Consider the following 17,542-nt stretch of genomic DNA (forward strand, 5'->3'; position numbering starts at 1 on the left):
TCAAGAAAAGTGCCCACCGAGGTAACCACTCTGAGGCATCTGCCTTGCACACTCTTTGGGTCTGAACACCTCCTGTCCCAACACCGTGTCTGCTGAAGTCGACTGGACTCGAGACACTGGCGGATCAGTGTTTTCGGAAACTGTGGAGAGTTCTCTCACCACAATTCTCTTGTTGTCGTCAAAAGCAATTACATGTTTCAGATGATGAAAAGCACTGTCATGAAAAGCTGGCACAGCAACCAAGGAGACAGATGTATTAAACCACACGGCTTCTAAGAACTCCCACTTACGCTGGAGCTCAACACAGAGGTGAGACCGCGATACACCGACCTGCCGCAGCACCCCCGCCCGCGGGTTAGTGCAGGTTAGTGCGCACGCTCACCTCTGACGAGGTGCGACGTTCCGTGGACAAACACAAATCTGCAGAGAGTGGGTGTCGTAAAGTCCACCTCCTCCAATGAAAGTAACAATTTCATAAATGCAAATGCCCTGCTATTAAAAAATAGAGTAGGTGTCACTGCAGTGATTTGTAAAAAAAACCCAGCACTTCCAACTAGTGATGTGAGGACTAGTTGGTCTAGGAGACGTTATTGATACGCTCTAAAAATACATACTCCATTCTCACAGACGTAGGGAAGCTGTAGGTTAAGAAACACCAAGTGTTTCTTCATTGCAGGACTTTTCAGAGCTTTTAACGCAGTTATAAGTTCTGTGAAGTTAAGGGATTCAAATGAAATACATATACATACACACACATATGTATGGATGTATATTTTCCCCAAATCTTCCTGATACCTTCGAAGTTGGGGATGTGGTACAATCGCCTTCTATCCACCCTAAAAGCCTTGTTCCTCCCTCCCTTCTCTCATCCTTCGACACCCAGCACAGAGGCGACCTTCTGCGAAAACCATGCAGCCCAGAGTAACCTTCCTGCCGCCTGAGGTGCCTGGTGCTCACTGTGAGGCTGCGCAGTCAGTGAACGTGAGCTGCGTATCAGAGGTTCAAGAACATTCCGTTCTGCACCATGTCTGTGACAAGGGGATGCTGTGACATCCCACCACCTCTGGGGAAATGCAGAGATCAAGTGCTATCCCTAAAAAGGAGCCACTATAACATGGAAGTTACCTGTCACACATTCCTATTTTAGTCCTTGTCCACCGCTTCCTGCTATGTGCTTTGTTTTGATAAGTTAACCTAAGGCTTGGGTTCCTCACCCATAAACTGGAATAATAATAGAACCTATGATGAGAATTAAAAGAAACTCGTCATGTAAAGCAATTGGATGGTGTCTGGTACATGGTGCATGTTCAATAAGAAGTAGGCTTTACTTTCATCACAGGAGAAAAGTGTTACAGCCGAGACTAAACCCCCACTGGTTTGGCTTGAGATCCCACGTCTGTTTCACTGTTCCACACTCCTGGGTTCTCCCCACCCCACCACACCGCCTCCTCTTTGCCGACAGCACCTGTCGGCACCCACTTACGTGTGCTCTGTGTTCACTTTTTCACACGATGCCTTCCCAGCCAGCTTGTGAGCTCCCTGAAGACAAAGACCATACATAGCTCATGGCACAGGGCGTTCTTATGCTATTGCCAAAATGCTTGAATAGTCAACAAGAAAGTGATTTACTGTAGTTATTAAACAAATTCTACTGACCATGAGAAGTGCCTCAATGTTGACTTAAGAAATCTCTTAGAAACATCGACACCAGGAATGAAGTAGGTTTCCCAAACTGTTTTCCGGAGGACAGGAGCTGCCATTTTTTTTTCTATAAAGGGCCAAAGAAGTAAGTGTTTTAGGCTTTATGAGCCATGCAGCCTGTGCCTCACTACTCAGCCCCGCTGTTGCGCGAAAGCAGCCATTGACGGTGAATGAGTAAATGGATGAGGCTGGCTCTCTCCCAGGGAACTTAACAGACGCACGGTGGCCACATCTGCCCCATGGGTGGTGGTTTTCTGACCCCGGCTGCCGGGGCGATGAAAGCGTGGTGGGGCAACACTGGTTCATGGCCCCATCAAAAGGGTTTGCTGTAACCTGATTTGAGTCTTTTAACTTCAAATGCTCAATTACCATAAACTCAAAAGCCTGTGCTCCACTCAGCAGCCCCTGCTCACAGCAGCCTGGGCAGGAAAAACTGTGGTGTGCACCGCAGGTGATGCGGTGACAGACCTAACACACAGCTTCTCTTTCTCCTGGAGTCAATCCAATGACCCACTGCTAATGGAATCTTCAACCTGCCCAGAATGGCTTGTCCTGGTGCCTCTGGGTAGGCATCCTATCGCATGTATCATGAAAGCATCCCACAGCAGTCACAAGCTTGGCTCTATGAGGACAATACACCAAGGCAGCTGTGCCACCTAGTGATGCTTGCATGTACTGTTCCCGTCCTGAAGAAAGCGGGAGAGACTTTGGGGAGGCCTGGCATTTGCTATTTCTGGCCAACACTTCCACATGCAAAAAAAAAAAAAAAAAAGTCTGAATTCTCCACTTCACTTCAAAACATTCCTTATGGCTGCATTAACCATTCCCCAGGAGGCTCATAGGCTATAAATGACTTTGTGCTAAGAGGGAGCAGCCCAACTCTGTAGCACTAATTACCAAAGAATATAAATCAGACACACACACACACACACACACACACACACTTCAGGTCTACTGAATAGCTGGAATTCTAGAAGTCTGGATGGCAAAGCCTCATGCATAATGCTTTTCACCCTTCAAAAGGCAGCTAACTGCAGCAGTACCACTAACAGTGCTTTCAAATAGTGGTTCAAGTATTACATGATGCTATTTTACTGAATGATGACTGTGTTTCCCGTAAGGAAGGAAAGCATCAGTCCAGGAGAGAAACGGAGGATATGAAGGGCATTTATCAGATTGTAGTTTCCAAAAATGGATTTGCTTCACTAGATCAAAGACAGCCCATTTCTATAAATCATCGCTAATTCAGTGTACGTTTTCAGATTGGATAGTTGATTCCCTCACTGACTATTTCTACCCTAGGTCATTGGCATTTCCATGCACACTTGATTGTCTTCATATAGTTAATGAATAAAGGAAAAGCACAGAAGGGGTACAAGAAGCCCAACGAGGGGAGAGAGAGGCTAAGATGAAGACTTCGAGCAATAAGCCACACAGTTGGTTAGTTGTACAAAAGTGTTCCGCCTGTACCCTACTTAACTGTGTGCCTGGTACAGGATTACAGAAGGGACACCTTTTTCTAATTCACTGAAAGTGCCTTTTGGGAAGAAATGATAGTATAATAAAAAGTACCCTGAAGAAAAATAAACTCATCTTCATGCCCATTCACTTATTTCATATGATTAAAGATTTAACCAGGTCCATCACTCCTACTTCTGTCCCTGGAGCAACCAGTGCCTGTGTCGTCGGGAAGACAGACCTGACTGGAACTACTCAATCACTTGGTTTTCACCCAAAACCAATAATCTCAACTCCCCATATTTTAAAATGCTCATCACGATGTACTGTTACTGTTTGCATACATCTGTCAGCTGTGAAAACATTCTTTTTTTGGACACAGAAATCTGGCTTTTGCCCCTCTTCCCCGGAGACTCAATGGGGGCCTACTGACTCACGCTGACAAAAAGGACAAAGGTTCCCTTTGTTCCCTCCCTGTCCAGACGTAATTAGGCCTTACACAGGTGACCCTCAGCAGCAGAGAAAGCTCAGTGAGAGGGTCCGCCATTGTGAACACAGCTTCACGACAGCCACTACGCAGGCGCTGAGCGGAGAGTTACAAACAGGCGGGTGCTGGATGTCTCTTGTGATTCTCATCACTGCCGGCTCTGAAGCTGTTGTCCAGGGCAGAGCTGAGGCCAGGAGAGAGAGGCAGAGCCCCGGCCACAAAGATGAGTATGCGCAGTCTCTGAGAATGCCTCTCAAATCCTTGCTCCTCTCTGTTTGAGGGGCTACAGGGAGACAGTACAGCCGACGGTTCTTTTTGCACCCAGAAAACAAGTAAAGTAAGAGGTGGGCACGTGTTCAGACAAAAGCGCTCCATGAAGATGCTACTCAGAATCTACACAGCAGTGAAGCACGCTTAGACTTCCTTTGCCCCTTTAACACTCCCCAAGCTTGACGTACCTATTGCATTCTTGGGGGAAGGTCTGCAGAAAATTCAATACTTAAGGAAAAGTGGGAGCGGGGGACAGCTTATTTTTGCTATTTCCTTTGTTCCCTGCAAAGCTATTTCTTTAAAAGGAATCTTTTCCAAGTAAAATAGACTACATTATATTTTTACCCCAAAGCTGCTGGGTGGTAGGTGTGACTTGCAAATCTCCAGTTTGCTTCAAGCAAACCCACTTGGGTTGAACAGGACCAGAAAAAAAAATGTGAAAGGAATGGTGATGAATAAATGGACTTATAATAAACTTAAAGTAAGTTTTAAGGATGGACTTAGTCAGCACTTCCGTGCTTTTACATCTATGCAGCTTCTCCCGAAGACAAAAAGACACATACGCCATGTGAGAGGAACAAAGAATAAGGCTGGAAATGAAAGTCACCATTGGCGGAGTTGTCTCCCTACAGCCCCTAAAAACGGGCAAAGAACGTTTATCTTCCAGACAAATGGTCTCCCATAGATGCAAAGAGTTCAGCTTCATTTCTTGCCACAGCCATGCTCTATTTCTAAACTGTCTCCAGTGGTGTCTGGTGTGTTCCTGTGGAGATGGAAATCGGGGGTAACGGCGACAAGGAGGCCGGTGCCCAGCACCAGGGCCGGGAGCCACGGCCTTTGTATTTCTCACCCCCTGGAGGCATAAGAAACACCGGCTCTCCGATTGAGGCTCCAATCAATACTCAGTGTCCCAATAAAGATTTTTCAATGAGTATTTTTATATTTCCTCTCATTAACCATATTGTTTTAAATATTCTATTTTCGCGCAGCTCGAGGCACATGAACAGTGGGTAAATGGCATCATTGAACAATGCACTGTTATAAAAAGGCCATATTCTCTGAGCTGTACTAATGAAGTGGTGGTGGATTGTCCCCTTAACTTTCTTACACATAAAATACAGTCTTGCATTTACCTGAGCTCTCCCGCAGGCTGGCTAAGGAATGCCACCTTGACTATTCTAAGCCGCCTCCTCTCTTTTCCAGTTCATTCCCTCTCTTTTCTTTTTAATTTGACATGTGAATCCACCCTCTCTGCAGAGAAGTTCAGTGTCGTGGATTTTAATGTCGTGTTTTATGAACCGGTTTTTATTGAGATTTTCCCTCACTCTTCAACCCAGTACTTTATGGAGTAAGCGTGGCTGCTCTGAGTCGCCGGCCAGCGTGGGAACTAATATTTATTCTGTGGCTAATGTTTACAGAGTACCTTAAGCTGTTCAGCGGAAACTCACTTCACTTCCCAAAGAAAACACATTTGCCTCCTTACTTCTCACACCACCTCCCTGGCAATGACTGTGCAGGTGTCTCTGCTTCTGAAGGTGTTTCAGATGCCTGGGGCCACGGGTAGGCCTGCCATACACAACAGTTTTATAAACAAAGAGACTGGTTCAAAGATTCCAGCTGGGTTTTGAAAGTAAAATTTAGAGAAAGTACACAGGCGGGAAAGGTTGATCATCCTGAACTTTTATCACACATCACAACTTCCTTGCTGTATTTTCAGGGCTGTGGTCTCAGTGAAAGTGTAGAATAGCACTGCCAGTGTCTACAGGCAACAGAGTCGTTAGGGTTTGGGAAATGGTTTCAGAAAAAGTGGCTTTAAATAATTAACATCACAGCACTCTTCCCTCCTTCTTCAGCCAGGAGAGTAAATGTTTCTTGGCAGGTAATGCCCCTTACATGAGGCTGTAACTCCAGATTGCTCAATGTAACTGTACTATTATTGAAAAGTAATAATAAATAATACTTTAGTATTCAATACTTAAGTATTGAAAAGTAATTAGTGCACTTCAAGTAAATACAAAGTCTTCAAAAACCAGGCAACAACTCTTAAACATTCAATTAATCAGTTATCACCTCAAATGGATAAAAGATCCATATGCTACTTCTATTTTTTTAAAAAAAGCAAAAGAAGAGAAAAATGTTAAGAATAAAAGTAAAACATAAACGAGCTAATCAATAAAATAAGAAACAATAATGCCAATAGTGAACACCCATTTTGAACTGTGCACTATTAACTTGCTGGCTCCTGATTAGATACTCGTATATGTGTTTTCTGATTCACCTTAAACCCCATGGCAGGTATTAACGTCCTTAGATCACATAGAGAAACCGAGGTTCCGAGAGGTCATCCTGCCCAAGGGCAAAGGCTCTAAAACGGAAAAGCCAGAGCTGCCATCTGGGTCCCGCTCAGTCCCATGGTCCTTCCCCTCTTACAATGCCTCTCAACACGAGAAAGGAAAAGGGGGAGAGAAACTGAAGCCTGACCTATCTGAAAAGACACAATCCAGGATTATTCAGAGACATCGAATTAGCCATATTTTGAGTAAATATGTGTTTTCCAGCCATTGGATCAACGATGATGTGCTTCAAACTGGCTCTTACGAAAGCCAAAGACACCAGATGGATAGTCTTTCAAGCTGGTGTTTTTGTCATCTAAACACGGTCCTAGAAATCAAAACAAATAGAAACATAAAAACCATTTTTTAAAAAATATGGGCAATCTCTACCCTAGAATAAAGGCAAAGAAGGAAAAATAGCTACCCAAACCAGTCCTGGAGTAGAGTACACCTATTTTACTGTTAGGAAAGGCAGACACCCATCCTGTTTCCTTCTGCAAACGGTCCCTGATCACTACCTCTGCTGAGCGGAGATAAACACACCCTCCTGTGGTGTCCCATGGACTCCTGACACTCTCCGGCCCGATCCACCCGTGCACCTGCCTTCCCTCTGGCCCCTGAGGGGTTTTAGGAGCAGCATGGAAAGGTGAGGCCTTCAATGGTCTACCCATTGGACGAGACTTGAAATTAACCTCTTAGTGAATCTTTCACATTCGATGTGAAACGGCAGCACCAGTGGGGATGTGACATTTTTGGTAGGCGAGCACATCAAAGGCTCCTGTCTCTGCCGATCTCCCTGAACTCCCAAGGGTGTCTCAGGCTGCCAGGTCTCCTTGGACTGGATGGGCAGAGGAAGTCAGAGGAGGCAGCACGAGCAGGCTCACTGGATGCTCTACATAAAATGAAGGTATTTCAGCCCACTTCTAATTCAATTTTATGCACTTCATTACATCTGGCCGTTTAGTATTCAAGTATAAAAGAGAAAAGTAGGATAAAAGACAAAGAGTATCACTTCTGACTGCCAACCCCCCAAATGTAGAAAAACACGAGCATGTGACTTCTGGCCGCTGCACACGCCACCTTGATCTTTCTGCCAGCGTTTCTGGGCAGGACGTGTTTAGTACTTTCTGTTGGGAAGGCAAGTGTCTTCAGCACTTCTTTAGATGTCATGCAGCACTTTTAAACTGAAAGCACATGAAATTTGGAGTCAGCACACGACATTGCCTCCTAATAATGAAAGTGACAATGAAATAATTATGCCCATCTCTCAGGCACCAGCCTTCTTTCTGGTCCCCGAACTCAGGGCCCAATGGGCACCCTGGAGGCATGCATATCTGTAGAAACCTCTAGATGTTTCGCCTTTTCCACTTCCCTTAAAACAAGAGACTCGGGAGAGGAGAAACCACACAAAAAATACCTGTCTTTGCACAATGTCACCTTTAGGACCCACGGCTTATACTTGAGAGTCTCACCCAGATTTGCTAAAGAGTAGATGACCCAGGACTCTAGTGTTCCCAAAATTTCTTCATTCAGGAATCCATCCTTCAGGAAAAAAATACTTGTTAAAATAGACCACTGTGGCTAGGGAAGATTAAAGGACAAGTATTTAATTCTGAATCCAGTTTAAGAAGAGATTTAGTAAAAGACTCAGGGGTACTAGGGGTTCACTACTGACTGGATAGGGTATTTTCCAATGTTCAGGTCTGTCCCCTTATGGCCAGTAGTCAAGGAGGCCTCATGGAAAAGAAAGGACTTCAGTCAGACCATGGTGGGGCCTCGGGATACCCCTGAAGGGAGCAGTAAAGAGCAAAGGAGGAGAAAAGATCAGACAAGGCTTGACGTGAGACTGTGAAGAGGCAGTGTTGGACAGAAGGTCACATTTAGAGAAGAGACGGGTAAATCAGAAAGGCAAGGTGCGGCCAAACCGGACATGGTCAGGCTAAGGTTTCGAGTTCATCCCCAAAGTCATGGTAGTTTTTAGTGACACGAAGCACATTATAACCACTTGCTGAATGAGCGAATGTGCAGGAGTTGAAAGCTCAGGAGGAAGGAATTGTTTTAAAGAACTTTAATGTTGCTGCAGGGTCTGATTTAGGTTTGAAGGAAGTCAGTTCAGGGTCAAAGAAATCAGTTTAGGAAGCAAGGAAAACCATACCGGTAGGAGACGGACAGGACCTGGGTTCAGGGCAGTGGCAGAAGAAAGCAAGGTGATAATTCGAGGCATGTCAGGGAGATTACGGACTAACTGAATACCAGAGGGTAAGCTGGGAAGAGAGGACAAGATTGATAGCCACTTTTTGGTGTTGAGGTGACCAGAAAAATGATGGCAGCACTAACAGAGACAGGGAATTCAGGGGCACTTTATCCCAACTTCCAGGGCCTAACATTTTGTATTTCAACCAGATAAAATACACTTTATTATCATTATTCGGTGTTGCCTGAATAATGCTAGGCAAGGACAAAGCCTGAATCTCGTTTTCCTTTATATGTTCCAAGCTCCTGAAGCAAAACACCTAACACAAAAGAGGTGTTCGAGAAATAGCTATTGTACAGGGAGGCTCCAATTGGGAGGAAGACGAGGTAGTCCACTTGGAAAATTGGGTGAATTCACGGTGATTAAAGCATTTTCTTAGATGTAACCAATGTTGAAATTGAGAAGTCCTCTTTGACTTCTTCCTTAAGTACCCCCCCTCAATAACAGACAGATACTGCTGCATCGTCCTTCCTAATGTCTACCGGTTATATCCTTTCCTTTCCAACGGGCAAATACACGTTAAGACAATGAGGATGAATCGGTCCCCTAGAGAGAGAGCAGAGGGAAGACAAGAAAGCCAGCAACTGAACCTCAGGGGATCCCTCCATCTTGGCAGCAGGAGGAGAAAGAGAAACATAATTTGCAGTTGCGTTAATAGAGTCAGGACCCCCGAGGCCCGTGGCTACTGCAGGCACACCACGGTGCAGGCCGTCTGAGCCATGGGCAGGTGGGCTCAGGAGACGGTCACGGAGCTCCTGAGAGAGATGTTTACCCAACTGCAAATAACGATACTTGATTGTCATTCTGAAGGACAGCTCACTTTATCTTCTCTGCCTACAGTGATTCGAATGCACCTATTTATTATAAGCCATTGTATAGGCAATTACACATGTTTCTGGAGGAACAGAGGTTTACAGAAATCCTCCTCCATTCAAAATCTGCTTTGAGATACACTCTTGCGACCGGTATCAACAGAACCTCTCCTCTCATGGGGAAATCAGAGCCCAGCATTTCCTGCTGTTTATGGGCTACAGTAAAAGATTCTTCTTCTCAATTTTCCTTACCTATTCTGTCTCTAAATGGGGGTCAGTCTAAAAGTAGGGACAAACACAGATGGTATCAAGGAGAAAAATAAGCAGATTCAAAGCTCCAGTTCTGGCAGCTGAAAGCTCTGATCAAGAAAATAGGATTTGGTTACTTGCAATAAAATAATCCATAAAATGTATAAGGTAGATCGAAACACAGTTCCACGCTTGGAAATAAAACAAACAATGCCTTTCTGGTAAATGCCATCCAGCAATTAGTTCCATGGAGGCAGAGGGGTGTCCATACTACCTGACTGACTGGTCACCTCGTGCAGGGTGTGGCTCAGTAAATACTTGGTGAGTAGATTGTCAACTCACTTCTTACAGGGAGAGACGGATTCCACATTTCCCAGGCTCCTCCTCCACACTGGGCACCGCGATGTGTAAAATTAAGCCCCTGATAATCATGTCCCCTGGTCCTACGGCATCCAGACTCCTGTTTCAAATGTCCTCCTGGGCTCACCTCTTCCTCCCCATTCTGCTCCAGCTAAGTCAGTGCACTACAGGAGCCGGCTTCTCACTGGCCTGGTCCCAGGTGGTTGCCATGACAACACACCCTAATAGCAGGAACCTGACAAGGGCCTTCCCCTACACTCCAGGGCAGGAGGGAGTGAGGGAGACGGAGGCCCACAGCTGGGGGTGACATGAGGGGATCCCAGCTGCAGTTGATAACATCACTCGTGGCCATGCACCACCATCGGCTGCTCAGTGAAACTGGGGACCCTGTCCCTAAAGATTCTGCTTTCTCACCCAAAGAACACAAAGGGAACAGTAGCTTAGGATGTGTCAGTGGTCACACATAACCTCATTCTTTTTATTAAAACAAGTGAAGTAAATAGAATCTGGCATCAAAGACAATTTAAAATATCCTGACTCTAAACTCAGGTATCCCCAAAGTCCTTATAACAACGGAGCTGCTTTCTTCCCCCCGGGAATTTGGCACTCAAGGGCATGGCAGGAAGTGCTGCTATCCAGTGACACTGGTGTAGGTGGCCAGCATGTCTGCTGTGCGCTGATGCGAGGCATGGGCGGTATTAGTGGGTGTTGACGGCACAGGGTACATAAGCTTCTGGCCTCATCCCTCATTCTAAAGTATGATTCTGAGACTTTAAATTTTCTCATGCACAAGCCCTAAAGCTCTCTATGATTTATTTATCCCTAGGTATACTGAAAATTATTCAGATGTACATCGCTTTTTTCTAATTACAAGAGTTAAAAAACTATCACTGCTTTAGCTGCTGGGCAGAAGGAGCCTACAGAGTAGGGTTCTATGCATCACTGTATCAGCACCTTGTATATAGTAAGCTCCCAATAAATGTTAATGAACTGAATAGAAAGACTAGAGGTGACGCCAGCACTGGCACCCCAAGGAGTGCTGTCACTTCTTTACTAGGTCCTCTCAGCTCCTTGTGCCTGCAGGTGCATGGGGGGGGGGGGATGCCACGCCTCCCAAGGACAAAGGCTCACACCCACACACAGGGCCTTTGCAGAGAACTGCAGAACTGAGGAGATGGCCTTGGGCCACATTTCCCACTTCTTGTCTCCTTTTTAGCCCTTTCTTCAACATCAAGCTCAAATCTTTCTCCTCAAGCCTTCCTATTCTTAGCTACCTTCCCCTTCTCTGCAGCACTGCACTGTTGATTCTGCATTTCATTTGGAGCTTACTAAGTAGCCCCTTTTACATTGAGAGTATTCCCTCTCTTCCCATGTAGGCGATAGGCTCTAGAAGTGCCATGCAGTGGCTCCCGGGCCAGTAATGATGATGGTCCCAGTCCCCAAACGCCAAGCAAGTGGCCCAGATGCTAATGAAAGGAAGAAGAGTATTCATTCTTCTCCCTAGGCCAGAAAGGAGCATTTCTCTGGATTGGTATTTCCCTGGAGAGGCCTCTGGGAACCCTGAAAACCAGGTCTAGCCGAACAGATAAAAAATCATAACCAAGCACAGTGTAGAAGCTAACTTAGGTCAGCAGAAAGCAGGGAGTAGAGAGGGAGGCTCTCCTGGCCTGGATGGAGTCAGCGAAGAGGTCTCGGAGGAGGGAAACTTGAGCCAAGTGTTGAAAACCAGGAGGAGTCAGCCCAGCAGAGAAGATCTGGGAGGGTTTTTCAGGCAGAGGGAACAGCCTGGAAGGAGGCTTGGCATGTTTGCGACTACGCCTCTCAGATGAGCAAACTCAAGGAGTCCCCGGGCAGCATTCGCATAAATATAAATATAAGTTTATATATATTAATTTACACACTCAGTGTCTACAGGGCATTCATATCTAGCAGACAGAAGATAGCTACTACCCAGAGAGAACATGCTCAAGTATTTATATTCTACCAATGTAACTGGATAAAGCAAAGGTTTTGTAACCTACAATGTGGTGTAGAGTAAATGTTGAATACACTTCATCTTTTATCATCTAAATGTAAAGAGCAATTCAGAGAAGGTTACCTGGCCTTGTATCTACACGAAAGGAGTTTTTGTTCATCAACGCAATCAACTAACAGTCTAATGAAATATAAAATAATATCCTGGAATCAGACTGGCCTGGCTGAAATCTCTGGTCTCCCATTTAGTAGTTACATCTCCTGGGAAAGGTTCTTAAAAGTTTCGAAAGCCTCATCCTCCCCATCTTTAAAATGGGATACTTACCTCATAGGTCTGCTGAAAGGAGTAGATGGTTAATGCATATAAAGTGTTTAGCACACTTCCTGGCATATGGTATGTGATCAGTAAATATTAACTTTTGTAATTATAAAAGAGTAAGAACACTAAATGACAGCTTTTCAACTTAAAAACGCCAAGTTGTTCTAATCAGTTTTCCTGAGAGAAATGAGCCAGTGTTGCAGAGTAAAGAAAGAGTGTGTTCAGCCTCCCTTTAGACGATGGAAAACACCAGGAAGGCCAAGTTCTAGTCCTGTCCTGAACTACCTCTCTGTGAAGTCTTGGGCACATCATCTCACCTTGCTAGCCTCCTACTCGCTTCAGTATAAGGCTTTGGTAGAGTCAGTGCCGGGTAAAGCTGCAATCCCCGTCCAGCCGTAACATTTGGAATCAACCTCTGAGGCAGCTGCGATGACAAAGGTCAACACAGTACACTTTATAAGCCATAATTAGAGGACGGAGTGATAGGGCCTATTGGACACATTATATAATTAGCCCTCTGCCTCGAGGGAGGGCTGTGCCTGTGCACAATTACGCAATCCCACTCTGAAGGGAAGGTGCCAACTCACGTCAAATCACTCAGAACAACTATGATGAGCCACAGCTTCCACTTAAGAAGGTTGTCCAGGTAATTTTAGCCTGCACCTTCTCAGCACCAAATATTTAAAGAACTCTCTCCTTTTGTAATACCTTGGATTACAAAGGGAGTGTCTACGTGGCCCACCCCCACTGGGTTTCTATTAGACCGGTGAGCTCCATCCCGTCACACCTGGACTGTAACTCAGCACTCCCACGAGCCTAAAACCCTAGTGCGGACTTCAGAACACGTGAAAGTTGCCTGGGGACGGCAGGTCTATGGCAGAGCCCAGGGAAGTGCCAATTAATGAGCCTCCCCAAATTCCTCTGGTATCGGTGGTCCACGCTGTGAAAACCACTCTCCGCATTCATTGTGGATCGATTTGGGGAGACTGCGTGGGTGACTACCATTTCCTGAGCTCAGGCTTCTCTACCTTTGCTGTCACCAGGCAGCAAGAAAACCCAGTTCACAATCCGCCCACCCCCTTCCCTAGCACACAAGTGGAATTCTAGAATTTCTAAGATGCAAGCCCACTTGGGAATAATAAGCAACCCCCCCCCCCCAAGTTTCCCACCTTAGCCCTTGTCCCCTTATACCTAATGCTGACTCACTGTTTGCCCTGAGCTCGCCACTCACTTCTCCCAGTCTCCCCCTACAGAGACTAAAAAAGGGTCAACTCAGTGTTCCCACTACATCAAGCATGGAGAATGAGTCCAAAAAGCAATTGAGAAAACAATGTCTTTAAGCGTTCAGGATGTTTCACAAAGTAACAGCAGTGCTATCGTTCAGGTCGGACAAATAAATGGTGCGACAAGGCTTGGAACACCAGGGTTCTCACTCAGCACACCGTGGGGCCATGCTCCACAGACACGGCCACCGTGTTTGCGGAGCTCATCCAGATCCACACTGTCCTCTCCTCTGTGATCTTGCAGGTCTCCACCCCACCCATCCTCAACTTTCTAAATAAAGGGTTCTGGGTACATCTATTTGTCCTTATGTGGAATACCTCAAATCCCTTAGCTGCTGCACCCCTTTCGGGACCTTCCTTGGTTTTGTCAGGTTGTTCTGAAGGTGTACTGGTTCAACTGTAAATTACATTATAAATGGCCAGAGACATAATTTTAATTTTAATTCCGGCACTGTCCATGATTACACCCAGTTTGGGTCTCCCTTTATGGGTACGACCACAGTTTGGTCAGTCCTCACAGAGCCTTCTGCAACGACCTACAAGCCCCGTGCACTGCACTGTTGCTCACCTATAACTCTGGCTGCTCGTCTCCATTTTTTCCACACGCCTCGCTCATACAGATGCTCTTCTGCCTCTTTTTAGCACACTTGCCCGTGACAGGGTGTATTTTGTTGTTAGAAATATCCAGAAGTTCCACTCCACATACAATCACATAAAAGTGTTAAACTGGATCGCCCTAACCAATGCCTCGGGGCCTGTCCTATTTATAGACCTCCATTCAGGGAAATGACACTGCAGGTCCAGCCACCCGGTCCTGTTTCTAAGACAGCCTCCACCCCGAGACTGTTTCCTCCGATATCACACTTATTAACAATTACAGTGGGAGGAAATATCTGGAAAAATTCACTTTGTCAATTACATTTGCTAAACTTTCATCCTAATTGTTCGATTATTCCATGTTCTCTGACATCTTAGAGTTGACTTTGACTTCAGAATATTTCATTGTGTTGTGCATGTGAGTCTATAAAGCAAGGCCGGGCAGGCGACTGGCTGCACAACTGTCCTATGAATCTGGGCCATCACGCAGTCAGTGCAGACCATCCTGGGAAGCATGAGATTACTTTTCCCACGTCAACAGACCCAGTTCCTGTTCTTGGGAATAACCACAGCAATGCATGTGTGTGTCTATGCAGTCCTATTGTTTGGTTTTGCTCTTTTAGCTCTAAATCTGCGGCCTATCACCCAGTACAATAGCAAAATTTTATTGGGCACACAAGCAGTTAAAAACTTTCCTCCATTGGGTGAGAGGCAGAAGCAAGTCCTCTTGAAAATACAAAGAGAAATTAGTCTGATAATGAAAAAGCACTGAAAGCAATTTATAAACCATTCCCCTGACAGTTTATAAACTTTTATATACTGTACATAATTCAGAGTTGGTCTGTTTTTGATTCCTCCCTTCTAATCATACATCTTTCTAGCAGCAATACTGACACCTGAATTTCTTTTTCTCACTGTTTCAGAAAGATATACAGTAGCAAACAGCTATGCATTGCATGAAGCTAAGAGCTTGTATTATTTATTCAATGGAATGCCTGTGGTAATTTTTTAAAAAATGTTAATCAAGCAGTTGAGAAACCGAATATTTGCAGAATCCAAGCACTTGTGTAAAGCCCAAATTTGTTGCTGTGTGCCCTTAAACAAACAAACTACGTGATGGCCACAAATAAAAGGGAACTTAAATGGTAAAATTATTATTTCCTTAAAACTATGTAAGCCAAGAAAAAAAGTTTTGCAACATAAAATTGGGTGGAGGCTATCATAAATGGGGAGCCATGGTATCCCAAAGGAGAGAAAAGCAAAAAGAAATTTCAGAGAGGATAACGAATTAGTTTAGCAAAGTCACAATGAGAGAGGGCAGACAAAAATAAAGGCAAAGGATGTAGCGTCCAAGGAAAGAGGAAGGGGCGAGTGGAAACAGCTGGAATTGTTCAGCTGTGTCAACATTCGGCTGTTTCACAGATTGACTAGCAAAGTGTCATCTGAAACCAATTACATTCCCAAAACCCCACGGACCCAGTTCATAACATTGATTAATCCACAATGTGAAAAAGTCCCCAAGCAAAACTAGAACAGCTGTCAGCCCTTCGAGCTCAAAACACAGCAATTGCTTAAGAAAAAAAGAAGAAAAGCTCCTCTTCAAATTTTAGGGATTTTTCAGAAGGTACGCCTACTGAAAGAAAAGATAGATTTAAAACTGCTCCTACCCGTGCCTCTTTGAGAACTGACTATAATTAGAAGACTAGGGGTCATGTTGAAAAAGAAAAAACCCACAGTCCATTCCCCGAATCAGAGCACGAACGCCTCAAAATCTGAAATGCCTGGTATCATTTTGCTCCCTGCTGGGAGTAACGCTAGGCATTTCATTTTTTAAAAGTATGTTTATTTTTTTTCCTTCTCGTTATTTTAAATGCTTTGACCCATCTCCTTTGGGCCAATTACAATGTAGCTATATTTAACATACTTTCTAATAAAAACCTTTCTTTATACCTTTGTTGCATTTCACAGAGTGTCCACACACAGTCCTGTGCGTGCAGACATCCAACATGTGCAGGAGTCACACACACACACACACACACACACACACACACACACACACACACACACACACGGCCGCCACACCCCGAACGGGAGCCTGGAAAGGAGTTTGCAGCGCTGTGAGGCTTGTCTCTGAAGCCACGGCAGCTAGACGTCCCGCCACCATGTCCTTCAGAGGAGACCGCAAAGCCATGTAAATGGCCATGACGGCACCTGAACAAGTCTGGATTTCTGTAGATCCCAGCCTGAAGTCTCCGGAGACTGCAGAGGTTGCAGGGGGCCCTCATCTTTTGGGTGAACTGTTTCCACAGAAATAAAACACAGTGCTTATGCATTTGGTCACCCAGCAAACTCTGCATCAAACACTGGGTTTCAACATGTACATTTTGTATGTGACTAAACCAAAGTTTAGAAAGGTTTAGGGACCGGCCCAGGGCCACGCGTCCAGTAAGTGCTCGAGTCGAGACTCAAACCCAGGACTATCAAGTACCTAATTCTGGGCTCTTCCCCAAAACCATTCTATTACATTATGCTTGACACAGATTTTCATAAACTAGCTTGGGAGATCAAAAGCATAGAGAATGCAGTCCTACAGGGAAATACATTGCAAATTACAAAAGCTGAGTATAAATTGGACTTTAAGAATGTAAGCTGTTTATATATTCAGATTCTACTGTGCTTTGCTCATTCTGTAAATACCCTATTAGTAATCTAATGGTGTCCTCTGTTGAAACGACACTCTGTAACTACAAGTTTTACTAAACTGAAGTATGTCTTTGATACACTGACGCTTTTCACCCAGATACTTCTGCTAGTGTCTCATGGCATTAACCGGTGTCGCCAGGATCAGATTTTTTCCAATTCACACCATTCAGAGATACACAAACCTTGGCTCCACTGGAACATCCTTGGATTTGAAAAGAGAATAGAAAAAAAAAGAAAAAAATCACCACCCACAACTCATTGCATAAGACAAAGGAATCCAGGCTTATTCATTTTCAGATCTTAAGAATTGGAAGATCATTGTTAACTATGGCAACAAATTATTTCAGATGTAAAGAAATAGCATTACTAAATACCATTCTCCAAACAGTAACAACATCTTCAGAGCTTTGCAAAAGGCAAATCTGTACTGAGTTTTGAAGGATGGGAATGGGAGTGGGGGACAGTACCCGCAGAGACAGAGCAATACAAAAGACCCTCTAGACAGATTCTCCAATTCTTTCTACTGTTTTTTCCCTATAGAATATTTTTATTTTTTTAATGCTCATGATGTCACAGATAAAGAACACCAATTGCTCCCAACAGAACTCTAACTACAGAACATGTTTATAAGAGCAAATTACTGTTTATACATGGACAGGGTTGTAAATGAGGGGAAGAACATTGCAAATTATATGTTACTCAATGACAGCCAAAACATTTCCATTTCTTTCCTCTTTATGAA

General features: G+C 44.7%; 1 protein-coding gene across 4 annotated transcripts in view; it reads right to left on the reverse strand.

Moving 5' to 3' along the window:
- Positions 1–17,542, reverse strand: part of RORA (RAR related orphan receptor A) — a 697,355-nt gene that overhangs the window by 524,603 nt on the left and 155,210 nt on the right. The gene's annotated exons all lie outside the window — the stretch shown is intronic.

The sequence above is a fragment of the Desmodus rotundus genome, chromosome 7 (genome assembly GCF_022682495.2).
Source record: "Desmodus rotundus isolate HL8 chromosome 7, HLdesRot8A.1, whole genome shotgun sequence".
NCBI classification, from domain to species: Eukaryota; Metazoa; Chordata; class Mammalia; order Chiroptera; family Phyllostomidae; genus Desmodus; species Desmodus rotundus.